Source organism: Hermetia illucens, chromosome 1 (genome assembly GCF_905115235.1).
Source record: "Hermetia illucens chromosome 1, iHerIll2.2.curated.20191125, whole genome shotgun sequence".
Lineage (NCBI taxonomy): Eukaryota > Metazoa > Arthropoda > Insecta > Diptera > Stratiomyidae > Hermetia > Hermetia illucens.
Genome location: NC_051849.1, coordinates 71186147 through 71202953, shown reverse-complemented (window position 1 = coordinate 71202953; position 16807 = coordinate 71186147). Strand labels below are relative to the sequence as shown.

At 38.4% G+C, this 16807-nt stretch overlaps 1 protein-coding gene and 1 long non-coding RNA gene across 4 annotated transcripts in view; both read left to right on the top strand.

The window, feature by feature from the left end:
- Positions 1 to 16807, top strand: part of LOC119651079 (arfGAP with SH3 domain, ANK repeat and PH domain-containing protein) — a 107508-nt gene that overhangs the window by 12890 nt on the left and 77811 nt on the right. The gene's annotated exons all lie outside the window — the stretch shown is intronic.
- LOC119651095 lies at positions 11899 to 12996 on the top strand. The gene is made up of 2 exons (XR_005249414.1): positions 11899 to 12241; positions 12339 to 12996. It is a non-coding gene; the product is annotated as an uncharacterized LOC119651095 (long non-coding RNA).

Here is a 16807-nt window from a genome sequence, read left to right as displayed (position 1 = left end):
CCTAAATCATGTTAGTAACCAATTTTAAAGTATAAGCCTACATTTTTCTTCATTGGCAGCTCAGATGATCTAAAGAAGACAGGTGATTACATTTTAGCTGCGGGTTTATAGAGGTATTTTTTAGCTTCGAGGCTTTAGAGGTCTGAACACTAAAGACCATCCTTATCTTTTATTTTTGAGGGCCTTTCTCATTCTATCGACAGCACCTTTGATATATTGGAGTTTGATTCAACGGTTTCGAGCGTTATACAAGGTCGAGTTTTGTTTATTTGCAAATGCCCTGCATAGAAACCTATTTTCATATCCATCATCGGCTTACGAAATACATCAAATTGAGTTGCTTCCTCATTACAAGCGAGCAGTTTCCAGTCAAAGGTTTTTTTCAACGAGAAAACACAATTCTAGTGCATACGAATGGCTGAGAACGCTTTATAGATTCGACTCTACAAATTTTTAAGAATCTGGGTATGGAAATTTACCGCATATTCCATATTTGCTGGATTTCTGACTATCTCCGGGGAATATTTTTTACGTACCACCCGAACGAAGATTTTCTTTTAGGGCCTCAAAATTCCATACTATTGGAATAAATGCATTTCTACTTTATTGCGACAAAAGGAATTGATTTCAATGATTTTTCAGATAAATCAACTTCTATTCGGGCTAGATAATCATAGGGTTGACGGATGGGAGATTCATTATAAAATATCATTGTCTAAATAGACTATGTAATTGAAAATAAGATTAGTTAGCCACAAAAAAGGCCAGGGCCTGCAAGAAATCCCCGAAATATAAGACATAGGACACAATGGGTGTGGGCACTTATGAACCTTTTGGAATCGTACGATATTTCACACAGTGTCCATGGCAGTAAACGAACTTTCATACTTAATTACTATATAAGTTTAGTTTTTATGCTGTACCATATGTATGATTTGCACGGGAAGCGTGAACCCTTTCCACTCTGGGCGAGGGATAAGAATTGGACATTAGAATCAAATCCAAAAAAAGTGTGATGTATCTAATGTAATTCCCATTACAAAGGAACCAGATTGAGTCTTTGATACTCAGAGATTATCTACACTTTGAATCATGTTTACCTTCCATTCAAGAACTGCTTTCCTATACAGCATATAGGAAATTTCTGCTATCGTTAAATTGGGTATTACCTGGATGTTTCACTCGTAGAAGCAGTTTTTTTTTCTCCATAAGGTAAAAACACTTTGATAATATTGCTGTATAATGGAAGGATATATGTTCTTCTATAACGGAATCGTAGACTTTCTTTATCTCATTTGAATTTGGCGATAATAGAAATCCATTAATTTGCTTGCTTACATGTATGACACACAAAAACCCATTGGGAGATTTACGCTCTCTGTAATAATCGGAATTCCTAACAATCACAATCGTTACGATGTGAAAACAAACTCCTCCATCCGTCCTCAAGGGGGAACATTCGACAAGGATGTAGAAAGCCTTCGTCATAAAATCGATAGGTTTGCATGCATTCAGTTCGTTCTTCCTGAACGCGCTGCAGAGTTTGAAAGTTATATCCATCCATTTTTCACCATTTTCGACTCCAATCGAAGTTCTGTATGGTTGGCGGGATTATTTCCTTTTCTAATTCATTCGTTGGTTGGTTGATGTGCACCGATGTGAGCCACGTCGCCGAACATGCAGTAATTGCAGTTGCAAATGTTTTCAGGAATTTCACTCGAATATTGATCCTTAAAAAGCCTTCATTCACCAACATTCTTTCCACGTTTATAGAAGTAGAATGAATGCTTCTCCAGATTTTTCCATTTGTTCTAGCTTGGCGCCAGAAATGTGATGGAGGACATGAAAGCCTTTCACCGTTTTCTCTTGAAAATTCAAATGGGCAAATGTAAATGCTCAATCAGATACTGCATTATATGAGTACGGAGAGCCGTGCAAGTGGCTACCGAATTCCAAGTCAATTTCAAATATGGAATTCTAGAGGATTGACTTAAATAATCCTTTCAATTTGGTTTGACTTTGTAGATATCTGTATAAGGGAAGTCGGGCACCGTTCAGCTTCACCTCTTTTCAAGTGGACGATGTATCTCCGTTCCGCTTAGTGATCAATTATGGTTTCGTTGGCAAACAATTCACTCTAATTTAGGGTAAAAAGTGCAGCTGGCGTCTCTCAAATGTTTCTGTTGAAAATATACTCGCAACGTTTTGAGTATAAGTTCCCTCCCATTCAAAGATCTTTAACACATTCCTACTTACACATCGTACACTTTCTTATTATTACTATCCCCTTCGAACCCTCATCAAAGCGCACAATGACTGTAGCATAATATGACCGAAATCACGGAAATACAATCTTATATCTGAGCCATTAGTCGTACATTCTGATCTCTATCTCTTGATTCAATCATTGTAGTTTATTAGAAGGAATATTTGAGTTCATAGCGAGGTCATACCCACGAAATAACCATATGTCGCTGCATACTATTAAATTGTGACATATTGTTCATTCCGGCGAGGAGCGGGTACACGAATTCTGCTTGCATGGAAAAAGATCTCGAGACAGAATCTCTCTAGCTCGTGTGACATCACTTGTAACTTTTGACTTCCTGACCCACTTCATTTCAATTGTTTGCCGCTTTACTGATTGTTGCTGGATGGGTGGATTGGATGATTCTGTTGTTTGAAGCGATGGTCTGGTGTCTGTGGCCTGCCTTGACACCACCGAACAATTGTACTCGAAAATATGAGATCTTGTATGAAAGCGGATTTCAATTGAGCTTTAAAATTGCCAGCAAATGAAAATGGTGGTTGTGCAGAATTCTTTGATGAAGTTAACACAATGGGAATTTTCTGTATTGAATGCTAATAGCGAAATTATTGCATATTTAATAGCCGATAATTATACCCCTCTGATTCGAAGCCTTCTTTGGTGTTTAAATTCCAGCGTATGTAAAGATTGTTGGGTTTCCTAAAACATTAAGCTCTATCTTAATGTTTCAACTGTTTAGGATGCACTCAGTAGTTAGTAATGATTGATTCCTAGGAAGGGAGTATCTGTTATACTTTTGATGGTATTGAGAGAGTAAAAACAATATCTAATAGCTATAAATATGAATATATGAGAAAAAAGACCACATATGCTACCGTTGTCGATACTTGGCTACGCACTTCGATTTCACCAGAGCGCCTCAAGAAGTTCGGCTCCGACTGCGCTCCACTATATATACGTCCAGCTATGTTCCATTGCTTGCCCTGCTTCTCAATTGTTTTGTGCCATGACGCAGTGGTCGATCACTCTGGGGTGCGGATGCCACTTCCGCTTCCCGATCAACATAGTCACAGGTATCTGGCCCGAGCACAGATAAAGTTCTTAATTTTTGACTGCCTTAGATCAGAATACCCCAATGCTGCTGCGGAGGCAGGTGTTAATATAGGTTTGGAGCACAGTACATCTAATAAGTAGTATCCACACTCAATGGACCGGACCTACAATGTATTGGGGAAGCTTATCCGTACACATCTTAGGCACTAAATCACATGTAGATGCTGCCAGATGTTGAGGGCCTATGATGTGTACATATTCAGCCACAATATTCGGTCAGTCTTGCTGGGTTTAATGTTACTGTTGCGCATATCATTGCAATAGTATCTTTTTGTTGTCGTCAGACAACCAGGGCTTCTCTCTTGCCTTGTATACTTTGAGACCAGCATTCGAGAGCCTTCTTCTAGGCGTAATTTTCGTAGTCGAAAGCGGTCGTAAAGCGGTCGAGCGTAAAGTTTGCCCTATCTTCAGCATTACCAAAACGTTAAAATTTCACTTGAACAGTACACAGTGAACAGGCAATGTATTTAGGCAGACTGGGATGAGAGAGGGGAACAAAACATCGATTTTCAGAATTATTGGTCAATATCAAAGCGAGAATGCGGTTATTGTAATTGCGATTAATGTTGGATCGGTGGTGGTGGGTCATATAATTAGGGTAGATGAGAAGACCGAGGGGATTTGGCCTTTCAATGAAAGGATAATTGTGGTTCCTGCAGAGGATGAAAGGTAAGCCAGGATATTTAACTAAGAGAACATTCGAAGTTTCTTTTCGATGGGATAGTTGAGACACCAACAAGGGAAAAGATACATGGTGTTATGAAGGGGGACGCTTTCTGGGGGGAAATGAGAGCAATTAGGACCTCATACGAGCAAGCAAGCAAGGAGATAATAGCGATAATAGAAATATGCTGCCTATCAGCAATTAAAACACCAACATGTGAGTTTAACTGACACTTGGATATCAAGATCGCAATGAAAGGTAGTGTAATCGTCCAGGAGGTCGGGGATGTGAACTTGAGAGAAAAACCAAATTTTAGATATGCAGATGAGTCATATATTGCCAATGTGGCAGATAATCTAAAATCCAACCACTTGGTTCTTCACATTTTGGTAATACAGTGGATTCCGATTATTCGTATTTCCGGCTAATTCATATAAATTTTCCGGTTCCCAGAATTAATTTTCTTTGTTTTGTACTCCCGATAATCGGTGATCACGATATTTCGTACCAAATCGTCAGTCCCTTAACCATACGATCGGGATTCTATTGCATGGTATTCAGTGCGACGCTAATTACAAGGTGAATTTTTCGCTGAAAATCATCGGTAAAAAGGCCGGGAGGCCAAAACAACGGATGATTCCACACCTGCAAGTCCTGTGGGTAGGTGATTTTGAATGACGCCATTATTCAGCCAGAACTTCCTTTTGTTTCCAAAAATAAAAGGGGTCGCCCCCATCGGACTTTGGGGCGGTCATAGAATCTTCGGTGACCTATCTCAAAGGGATTCCCGTTGACGCTTTCCTGCTATGGAAGCGGGGTGAAGAGCTGGCAGCGCTGTGTCGATCCGAAAGAACATCATTTCGAAGAATTTAAAATTTTTGTTTGTGACTATTCAATTTGAATCTGTTTCGATGCTTTTGATACAGACCCTGCGTTTTTGGAGATCCTTGGGTGGGTTACTTTAAGGACTTTCTGGAATTCTCCTCAGTCTAGTCTAAAGACTGATTGAAACGCTCCAATACCGTAGAGCAAATATCTTCTAGATGCTTTCAGCATCTATTCAGGTAACAGAAATCAAATTCCTAGAGTCACTCCATTTTCACTTCATCCAAATCCAGAATTTTCAATTTGTTGCGTTGGTATTCTCTCTCAATCTAGAGAGTATAAATAATCTGTGCACCGATACTAGGCTTTGAATGGTTACTCAAAATCGTAACGAAAAATTTTAGCTTTTTCAAAGACGAAGCGAATATCTATTTTTATAATTTTTCAAATCAAAACCAAGTAACGCTCATTCATTGAAATCTATTACGAGTTACATTTCTCGGTTTAAGCTCATACTTCTTGCAATAGTAGCAAAATTTTCGATTGGGCGGTCATGACGTATACAAGGACAATTTATTATAGTTGGGAGATCAACCTCACGAGCACACTAAGTGCTCTCTTCACGGTAACAATATTTTAGCGAACTACTATTGGCTAGAATTTATTATCACAAATGGGTTACTGGAATGACGCACATGTGCATTACAATGCTGACTCTGTTAGACTCTAAATTGGTCTAATCAATTTCATATGTTTCATAAAAACCGCAACATTTATCACTTTACCATACATTTTCCGTTGTGGTATTCCCTGGAGTCCACCCGATAAGATACTATCTATTACGAAATCAGATAGGACAATTATGTGCATCTAAAAATTGCAAAATGGGAAAAACTTACCAATCAGCTATGTCTTAAGATTTGACAACATTCCGTTATCAGCTTGTTGGCAGTGACTTAAAACTAAAAGGTCAAGTTATTCATAAAATTCCAATAGAATTCTGAGGCACTTTGTCGTGAAACGCGAGGCATAAATTTAGGTCAGAGTCGTCGCGTATTGTGTCTGATATTTTTAGCAAGTTTTGATTGCGATAGGCCTGAAGCAGAAAAACAAAAATTGAACGGATTAGAAGAAAATATGTTACTAATTTTGCCGAGATTCTGAATGAAATTTGTTGTATATTCCTGGTTATTGTGGTCCAAGTGGGAAAAACATATAACGTTCCGCTTTACTATCGTAACTTCTAAAAATATTTTAGTTAGCATTGATAAGCAATGAATGTGCCGTATCTACTCGTGCCTGCAAGAACGAATGAATACGAGTTTGTTTGTACATATCATGAAATTAATGAATCACTAGCTGCAATGAACCGTGCTAGCTTGAACCTATTTGAACCAATATTTAATTAATAATAATTGTGGAAATATATTCAATTCTGGGAACATGTGATTACGCACGTGTGAAATATATGGAGAGAATTTGAGAGTCGTGTTAATTTTATTCATGGTCCTATATGAGAGTCCATTTCCATTTTTTACCTACGGGAATAAATAAATATATTGGTGACAAATTAGGGTTTTGTGCCGGATAACACATTCTAAATTCTGATCGATCAAAAATTGACTTATTTGTGTCCTAGTGTGAAATCTTTGTTATCCCCTTGAAAAATCATCTTGGGCTAACTATATTTAACTAAAAAAATTTACTGATGGTTTCGTCCAGCGCAGAGGCAACTCATCAGACGCTGCCTTACCTCTGCCCTGGTAGCAGTGTGGTGGTAATTGCTCCATTTATATATAATCGCAAACACGACATGAGTGCGAATTATATTGAAGTGAGATCCGTCGTAAGTTCAAACCTAAACTAGGACCCAGTGAATTTTTTGTTGAGGATGCTGGGAGTCCTGAGTTCGCAACCATTTGATAATGGACCGGACTACTTGGGAAACGACTTACTTCCTCTATTTCTTTTTTGTCAAAAAATTTAATTCCATTTCAACAAGAACTCAACAGATACTTCTCATTTTAAGGCTTCGTTGCAATTTTTGGCGTTAATGTCATCTGTCAGCCATCAATGGAGAATACACCATAAGATATATAACAACTCTATTCAACATGATAGATGACATATTTATCCCTAGAGTTCTATGTCGAGTAGCTTTAGGAAGGTATATATAAAAACCGTTTTTAAAAAATTAGCAAACATCGCACCTTTTCGACGTTGCTTCTAGCCTGAGAACCATCTGTCAGGTTTATTGGTATGAGCACTTCACCCCTTAACGACCTTGTAAAGCGTATAATCAGACGCTGCTAAAGGGGATATATACTTCAAGTACGTTTCAAGTTCCGATTCTCGATGTTGTGTCTAAGAAGTTTCGCTAGTTTTGTAGTAATAACGTACTAACACCAGCTAGAGGCGCTTCAGCGATGAAAATTTGTATTTTTGCCAACATCTATTAACATGCTTCTGACTAGCTCGACTCTGAGGTGAACCGTTTTACTGCGACAAGAGTTTTGTCTACACCACTTTTAGTTTTGAGCACCACCACTCCAATAGTCAAATAAGTATTTATACTCGTATATTTAAACATGAATCAGTTAGTAAATTTGGTTGTTAATCTGCTAGAGCTATCATCAGGTTTAAAATTTCTGAGGTTTTTTTTAATCATTGTAGAATGGTGCAAGGAAAGATCGGACCACATATGGGTCCCTAAAAGTTCATGCAGGTATTGTATCTTCATTCAACCATTTTGTCAATTTGATAGATATTGCCTGGGGATGGACTTCACAGTTTTCTTCCAACGTCATAAGCTTTGTCGTCTGAATGACTTGTGTTGTACTGGTTATATCCTCGAATATTGAAGTTTTTTAGGTTTCTTCTAATCTTTAAGCTTAATTCTTTGAGTCAATGACACCACTGCTGTTTGGAAGTGAGAAGTTCTGAACCTTCTTTGACTTTGTGAAATGGACCTGATAGCATGCGAACAACGGATGATTGACTGGTTATTTGACATTCTGGTTAACATTTCTGCCACGCTGGAACAGCTTAATATCCAGGTATACCATGTGTGTGCATATGAAACCCCGGCTTTTGTGTCAAAATGAAACACTTGCTGGAAAGGAAAGCACTTTTAGATCAAACTATTGATCACGCTAATTTTCAATCTCTTTTTTTTTAAGTGCAGATTCGTTCATGAAGAAAATAAATGGTAGTCAGAAGGAGCTTTAGTACCTTACGATACACCAGACCTATTTGGTCCGACTTGGTTTTGCTAACGATGGTTGTCTACTATCGATCCATGATTTTTTTTGCTTTGGTTACCCAAAGTAAATCCATTTCTCGTCGCCTGTCACGATTGAATGGAGTTTTTCGGCAGCCGCTTTGAAAACTGCAAGACCAGGCTTTATATTACGATTCGGGTAAACTGTAACCTCCATAAGCATCGCAAAGCACTCCATGTGATTCCGCTGCATTTTTCTTTAATTTCTACTTAATGATTGACGCACATCGATGCGGTCAGGGTCAAAATCGCACATTTTTATAAAAATACTAAATTTTGTTGTAGAACATTAAAAATATTTCATACGAAAATTCTTGGAGCAAACCAAAGCATCTTGAAAAAAAATTGCGAAATTTGATAATCCTGCACGCGAAAGTATCTATGCGCGAACAGCGCTTTCATATAGTATGCACAACGAGGCATTTGAACCATCAAAAGTACTTCGTTTCGCTTTTTTGCTTATAAAAACTGTCCTCTTATTTCTGTACTAACATTTCAGAATCCTTTGAAAAGTGTGGGGTCGCTCTTACTCCAATTAGACACAATAGGGAAATGTATCATATACATACATATATACAAGAGGAACTGCCGTAGATATATAAAATATTGGCAGTATCATTGAAAAAAATTAGATATTCGCCAGTTTTCTCGGTTATAGGCTTGGTCCGGGTAAAGTCGGGAGGCTCTTAAATCACCATCTAGTTTATCATGCCTTAGCAATTTTCGATGGGGTAGGTCCCCAGAAAGTCAATTTAGATGTTGAATGACGCGCGTGATAGTGTCCATGACAAGAACAAAGAGAAGTAGCGAGATGAACACCGAGAGAAACAGGGAACGATTTTGATATACCTGCTGCACTTCGAACTTTACTCTGCGAATCGGTGTATAGCAATTTAAACCAGCACACGAAATCCTCTGGCACTAGATGTTGTCGCAATGCCTCGTTCAGGAAATCAATGTAGAAAGGGCGATGCTTCTCACAGTGTTTCTCTGCCCGTAACCGCTCAACCAGTTCATTTAAACCATGCTTGATTCACGCTAGTTTGAACGATGCCTCCAATGTGGTTGTCAATAATGCATTCAAAAATCTTCATAGTATTCAGATGATAAAGAAATTGAAGGACTCACTGAATCAAAGTGTTAGGTATCAGCTTTGGGCATTGCTTTCTCCGATTTCAATCTTTTGATTGGCTCGTCGATTTCTGTAGTGTGATAGGTGGAATGAATCGGATGCCGTCCATGCTTGTGGAAGTGAATCTTCCTTAAAATCTGCTCGGAATATTCAGCTTTTGACAAGTCGACATAAATCTCTTTCGCCCTGAACATGATTGTTATTCCATAGCCAAGTATCTCGGTTGATCAACTGCTTACCAGACTTTCTGACCCCAAGGGTTACGTGTTTTTGGTTTGATTTCTTCGGACTTTGCAATGGTCGGTAGTCGTGTAAGTGAGATCATTTCTTCTTTCTTGCTAAAATACTACCATTTAATTCGCAGCGCTCTTCTCACGTTATTTGATCGGTGACTTGGTTTGTTTGCAGGGCAGCAACCTCTGCATCTCGTCTTGGCTTTGCTTCAGTGACCTAAACCTTTAGAGATGGTAATACTGACATCGTATTGAGTACATTGGCTACCAAAGTAGGGAATTATATTATATTTTTACCGTGTTCGCGTTCCATGTCGCAGCATTTGAAACCGCGCCATTGCATTTCTTGTAGAGCGCATGTATCAATGTGCCTACTTCGAAGGGCTCTTACAAGTTCCTCTGTCTTACCAATATAATGCATGCTGACACAGATTTGTGGACAAAACTGTATCTCACCTTGGGAAAATTGGCGACTATCGATGGTTTAGATTGTACCTATTAGGTGGTTTGCAAAGTAATTTAAGTTATCTTACTTCGACACCAAAACCACTATCACTGTTGATGTAAGTTGGAAGAAAATTAAAAAAACATATTCTTCACTTGAAGAAGGTTATCTTTTAATTGACGTTGGCGTAATTTTATAAATTTTCTTCCAATTGATATAGTCAACCTTCCATCCCCGGTGGGAGCTTCTATAATTTATCTGTATGTTTTTCATTTTGCCTCGGTCAGCCCTTGCTCAACAGATCCACCTCTGCAGTAGATGAATCCGATTGACCATACTCTTAAGGCGGCTTCACGCGCAAAACGAAACTAATAAAAACAAATAGCAAATGTCCTTGCTCGAACGCTTATTGTCCCCCGGAATAATAAGAAACGGCATGCCTTTTGTCCTGATGAGTTCTTCCTGCTTCTAACCAAGCTAATTTTTCTGTATTTTCAATGCTTCATACAATCTATGGAAAATGTGCAAAATCCGCTTGTTATCTACAATCTGCTGGTGAAATTTTTGCGTCCACATAAAAATGATCCACGGCATATCAATTAAAATCTTTTCGCACGCACCAGAAACAAAGGAAACAGCAATGATAAATGGTAATCAATACTCCTTCCTTCGTTTCAATACCAACAGCTTATCAATGTTGAGATGATCGCTGGCAATTCTGGTTGCTGGAATTCCTAAGCAGTCAATTTTTCCATATACCATTCACTCAGAGCGATTCTATGTGTAACTTTTCGCTATCTCGTAATATTTCTCCTGTCACAACCATAAACTTATCCTATTGTTGTCTTTAATAGTCGATATAGTTGGCCATAGTGGCAGCAATAGCACAACAATAACTACTAGAGAATTAGGTACCTAATATTGTTAATTAAAATGTCACTTAGAGGAAGAGCTAGGAGCTTGGGGTGATAAAATAATATCCCTTAGGAAAAGGGGAGGATGCGAAATATTTAGAGGAGCTTCCTAGATGCAATCCAAAAAGATTTTAATGTCGTAGTCGCGTACGGAACGGAAAGTGGCGTTTGGAGGATGTAACTGCAACATTCATGCAGTTTTAAAAGCTGGAAATGAACATTTATTATAATTTTATTATAACCGTAATATCCATCCGTCCTTCACTCCAATGTAAACGAATTCTCCTGTAAAACATCGAATATTTTCTCAAATTAATCTGAAATCCCAAGTGCTGTGAAAACTGACGATCTGCTATAATTCAATTTACAAAAACCCTTGTTTGCTGAAATGTTCTAAAAGCTTAATTTTTTAATCAAATTATGCCGCAGCTTAAGTGTATTTTCATTATCTTCAAATTATTTACTTTTGTATTTATTAATTCATATCGTGGTTTCATCGTTATGCTTACTGCTTGTGTTGAAACGGCAGATTAACAAAATGTTCAATTTCCTCAAGCAAAAGACAATTTAAGGACTAGCAGAAAACATAATGCCTTCAGAGATATAATTGAGGCGATTAAAGTTTCTTAAGATAACGACGAAGAACGGCGCTGTTTTTGGAGCATTTTCAAAAACGATAAACACGGGGCCAAGTAGAATTCAACGTATTTGTCTTGAATGGAAATATGATATATTGTAAAGGACAGTAGGATTTATCTTATTCTGTCTTTATGTAGTCGTATTATGTAATCTTTTGGCATGAATGCAAATTTTGAGATAATTGTTTTGCATCCATAAATCGATCATTTATGACTTATTTTTATTGATATATGAATGCTGCCCATACAAAATCACTCTCTTTCCAATACCCCGCGCTCATGAAACTCCAATAATCGAGCTCGGGACAACTGGAAATTATGTTTAGCACATATTTCATATTTGAAGCCATCGAAATTGCTGTACATGCTGAAGTCATAATTTTACTCATGACCTAGTCTCAGACACGAACTTTTATTATCTACCACTACCATGGTGTGTACATTAAAGTTCTAAAAATATCCTTTGAGGGCCCCGCTGGTTGCCGCTGAGATCTTTGCTAATTAAATCTTGTGAGCTTATAGATGTTATAATAGATATTAAGTCCAAGCATCTTGAGAAATTTTCGTAATTAATCTTCTCAAATGAAGAATAGAAGACGTCACCTATTTTTGATTTAATTCTAATTTTAGTAGATTTCCGGTTGTTGTACATTAAAATGAACATTAAATTATGTTTAGATTGGTGCGATTTTAGTGATTTTTGGAAAGGAATTCCATGTGTTAATTCGGTAAGATGTGGATTTTTCAAGTATATCCAAAACTGTCAAGTTTGTTTAATTGGCGTAGAATTGTTGGATGATTAATTCGTTTTCTCTGATTTTCTAGTTAATTTGAAATATATTCACATATTTCATTTTTGATGAAAGTTTTTATCATTCCGTGTCAAATTGATTCATCTATTTGTCCTTGGCCACCAACCGTTTGAGAGAGACACATGAATGCATCTACATCTGTCTAAAGTGTCAAAACTTTTCAATTAGCGAAAATCAAACTACATCAATGCTAGCATGATGCATGAACCCGCAAAGCGAGTCGAAGCATTCAATTTGGTTTGTTTATGTGAAGCCCCATCTGCAGGCGTGTCTACCTGGCAAAGACCGCGTACCATTAGCTCGTTTTAATATTAGCAGTGCATGAATTGTTTATTTAATTTTCAGTTGTGCTTTTTTCACCCTGATCACCATTCATTGTAAATTATACAAAGGAGACGTGCTGTCAACGACGCAAATAACTCACTCACTTAAATGCATTGCATTTGAATGCTCAACAGGACTGCATAACCGAACAACTACAATATAATTGAACTTAAGGTGCTCACGCGTAAATGCTTCTTGACGCAAGCAGATGGCATACCAAAATGAACCATAGAGGGAGAATCTCGCTAGTAAGCTATAAAAGTTTGCAAGATGAGAATGCCAATGAGTTAAAATTTTATATCTTTAGAAAAAATTGTTACGTTGTTCGAAATAAACAAAAAAATTGATGTGGATTTTTGTTATATTGTTTAGAAAATGCTCGTCGTGTAGGGTATGTTACGGTGCTTTTACTGACTTGAAGCTTGGAATTTTAAATGGTTGTTTGTTGTTTACAATGGAAAATAGATCAATAATTTTAGCGTATTTTCTTAGCGGACGTACTGGCATTTTTGTGTTTCAGTTTATTCACGTGTTGCTATGCCTCTGGGTATTTTTGCTTATGGTGGAATGGTCTCCGAATTGAACGGTTAGCACATTTGAATTGAAGGCAATTCATTATATTTTTGAATATTTATTTATTTCATTATATAATGTTCCGTGTCCAAAATTGAAACCTGTTTGCATTTTTCACTGTCACTGTTTTAATCATCACCGTCAACGGTACAATAAGCGATATCCGGAGATCTATGGATCTCGTCTCCCCTCTCTAGAGCAGGGTCTTCAGATGTCCCGATTTTGCCAGGTTCACCAACTCGATATTCCTGGCGTCCAGTCCTACGCCAACGCTCCAACTCCCCTCTCTAGAGCAGGGTCTTCAGATGTCCCGATTTTGCCAGGTTCACCAACTCGATATTCCTGGCGTCCAGTCCTACGCCAACGCTCCAACTATGGCAGGTCTGCCATATCTTCTTATTCTACCATAGATATTGCCCTTGCGACCAAGAGTTCGCAATTTTTCTTGCAAAGAACCCAAATCTCCGAGGAATACATGAGGACTGGCATGATCATTGTCTTGTACGACAAAAGCTTTGACCCTATGATGAGACGTTTCGACGTATTGCCGTGCATAGGAGAAATTATCAACGATCTCAAAGTTGTAGTCTCTTATCGTTTGACCAGTGCCATGCTATGTTATTTGTTCTATTACTTTTGGTGCTATGGTTGCCACCATGTACTTCGTCTTGCCTTTATTAATATGCAGCCCGAGATCTTGCGCCGCCTGCTCGATCTGGATGAAGGTAGGTTGTACGGTTCTTCCGCTAATGTCAATATCGTCAGTGTGGACCAGTAGTTGGGTGTACTTGAAGAGGTTGGGGCCTCTTGCATTGACATCTGCATCGTGAATCATTTTCTCCAGGGCCAGGTTGAAGAGGACGCATGATAAGGCATCCTCTTGTCTTAGATCGTTGTTAATGTTAAAAAGTCTCGAGAGTGATCCTCCTGCTTTTATTGGGGCTCGCACTTTGGTCAGGGCCAGGCTAGTCAGTCTTATCATTTTAATCGGTATACTAAATACTCTCATGTTCGTGTACCGTTTTACCCTGGCTATGCTATTATAGGCGGCCTTGAAGTCGATGAAGAGATAGTGCAACTAATGGCCATATGCAAACAGTTTTTCCATCACTTGTCGCAGAAAGAAAATCTGATTTGCCTGGAGTGAAGCCTCTTTAGTATGAGTTAATGATGTTCTGGACGTATGGGGCTATCCGGCCTAGCAACATAGCGGAGAATATCTTATAAATGAGTGTTTCTTCCATGCTTGGTTGTGGCAGTATTCGCCCGTCTTTATCGTCTTCAGTTGGCCGGACCTCCAACTCGCCGATATTTTGGTTGTTGAGCAGTTCATCAAAGTGCTCAACCCATCGCTTCAATATGCCCAAAATGGTCGGAAATCAGATTTTCCTCTTTGTCCCAGCAGGATGAACATCGAGGTGTATAAGGTACTGGTAAAACTTGCGGTTGCTCCCTAAACTTCTCTACTTTACAGACTTGTTGGTTCTCCCAGGCTTCCTTTTTAAGGTTTTATGTAAACACAAAACCTTATTAAAATCGGTTTACTGTCTGTCTATCTGTCTGTCTGTCCGTCACACGTATTTTTCTCGGAGAGGGTTATAGTGATTGACACCAAATTTGGTACAAAGGTGGGAACTGTGAAGGCTCACGCATACAGTGAATTACATCCTTTTAGGTTGAATTTAAAATCAGGAGGCTGCGACTATATGGTGCCTTGGCTCCGAAATACCTTCCATGCCGATATCTGTTTAAATAAAGTTAATAATAAATAAATAAATAAAGTTAATAATAGTATATTACTACAATTTTTTGTAATCGGTTGGAAAACCCCCTTAAGTTCATCCTAGTAGCATGAAATGTTGCAGCGATATAGGCTATAATATAGAGCATGATCTTACCAAGTTTGGTGGAAATCGCACTATTACTAACAAAGTTATAATACCTCAAATTGGTTCCTTCTTTGAAAATTGAAGACTATGAATGTCAATATCACCCGAAAGTGGATACTCTCACATAATATATGGATATATTACGTGCTACGTACTAAGAAATACACAAAACCTTTCGTACCTGAAGCGTCCAGCTTCCGGTTTCCCGACTTGTTCTGTTGTAAAGTCGCTTATCCACTCGACCGAGTTGTGATAGGCCTCTCCGCGTTCATTGAGAGTTCAGCATTGCCCGGCATGCAGCATTCTTCCGTCCCGTTGCTAGTTTATATTCATCGTTGAATCAGTCGTTCTCACTTTTTTTGCGGCTGGGGCCAAGTATGTTTGTAGTCGCATTAATGATAACATTCTTGTGGTGGTTGTGAAGATCATTTGTCGATGCTTCATCTTTAGGACCTCTGTGCAATATCTATTTCCCAAATATAGGTGTTATGGAGAGCTTTGTTGTATTTAGACTCATCTGATTTCCAGAGAAGATTCTGGGCGCTGTTGAAATTCGAGCCTGGAACTTCATGCGAACGAGATCGTGATCCGAGTTTATATTAGTCCCCTATATGTTCTGACATTCATCAAGGCTAAAAAGTGGCGGCGTTCAATCAACACGTGGTCATACTGGTTGAAAGTTGTCCCCTCTGGAGATACTCGCGAACCAGGTAATTTCAACAACCATTTCGTGCAATACTGCTAACTGAATTATCCGCAGTCCGTTATAATTGCTGTTTTTTTCGTAAGCTATGGGAGCTGATGCATCGCCTGATGGGTATAACGAACGAATCCGTTACTATAAAAACTCAGAATCGAAGATGGTTTCAAATCACACAGCCCTTCGTCGGCTGAAAAGGTTAAAACCTCATAAAATCATGATCTAATTGTGTAAATTATAAGTAAGGACGATTTTCTCAATTTGTTTTATTTCGAAAGAAAAGTCACTAGTCAATTTACTTACAATTGGTCGTGGTTTTGAGAGGCTGAGTTTCTTCAGTGGGTAAAAATCATACGTGTCTTTTAACAAATTGTAAGAGCTCAATTTATTTTCATTTCAAGTTTCATGGAGGCTAATTCGAATAAGGACCCTGTTCTCTATCAGTTTTGGGCGAATTGACTTTTTTGTCTATTTCCTCCCTTCTCCTACAGCCAGCAGGAGATTAACATTGATGAAATGCCTGACAAAAAACTCACAATATTTAAGGACTGGATGGGCTGCAGTGTTGTCGTTGTCAGTCACCATTCCTGCAGGTTTCAGGCTTTTCACGATGAAGGATGTCTTTCATGCGTTTCAGAAGTTCAATGCAATAATTCGGGTACACTTTGAAGCCTCAGTGGTATGGAAGTTCAATGCAATAATTCGGGTACACTTTGAAGCCTCAGTGGTATTAGAGGAAACTGTCAACATGACTTGAGATTAAATCGAACTTGGCGAGCGTTCCTAGGTCTTGGGGACGCTACCCAAACCCACTATGACGATTGGATGTTTTTTAGTGTCGTAATTGTGAAATGATTCACTGAATAATAAACATTTAGTGATAAACTCTTTTTCTGTAACAAACCTTTCAATTGTTGCATCCTCTCTCCTGTAAGAAACTCACAATAAGTTTTCAATGATCGAAATCTACGGAATTTTCCAAGTATTGAGGTAATA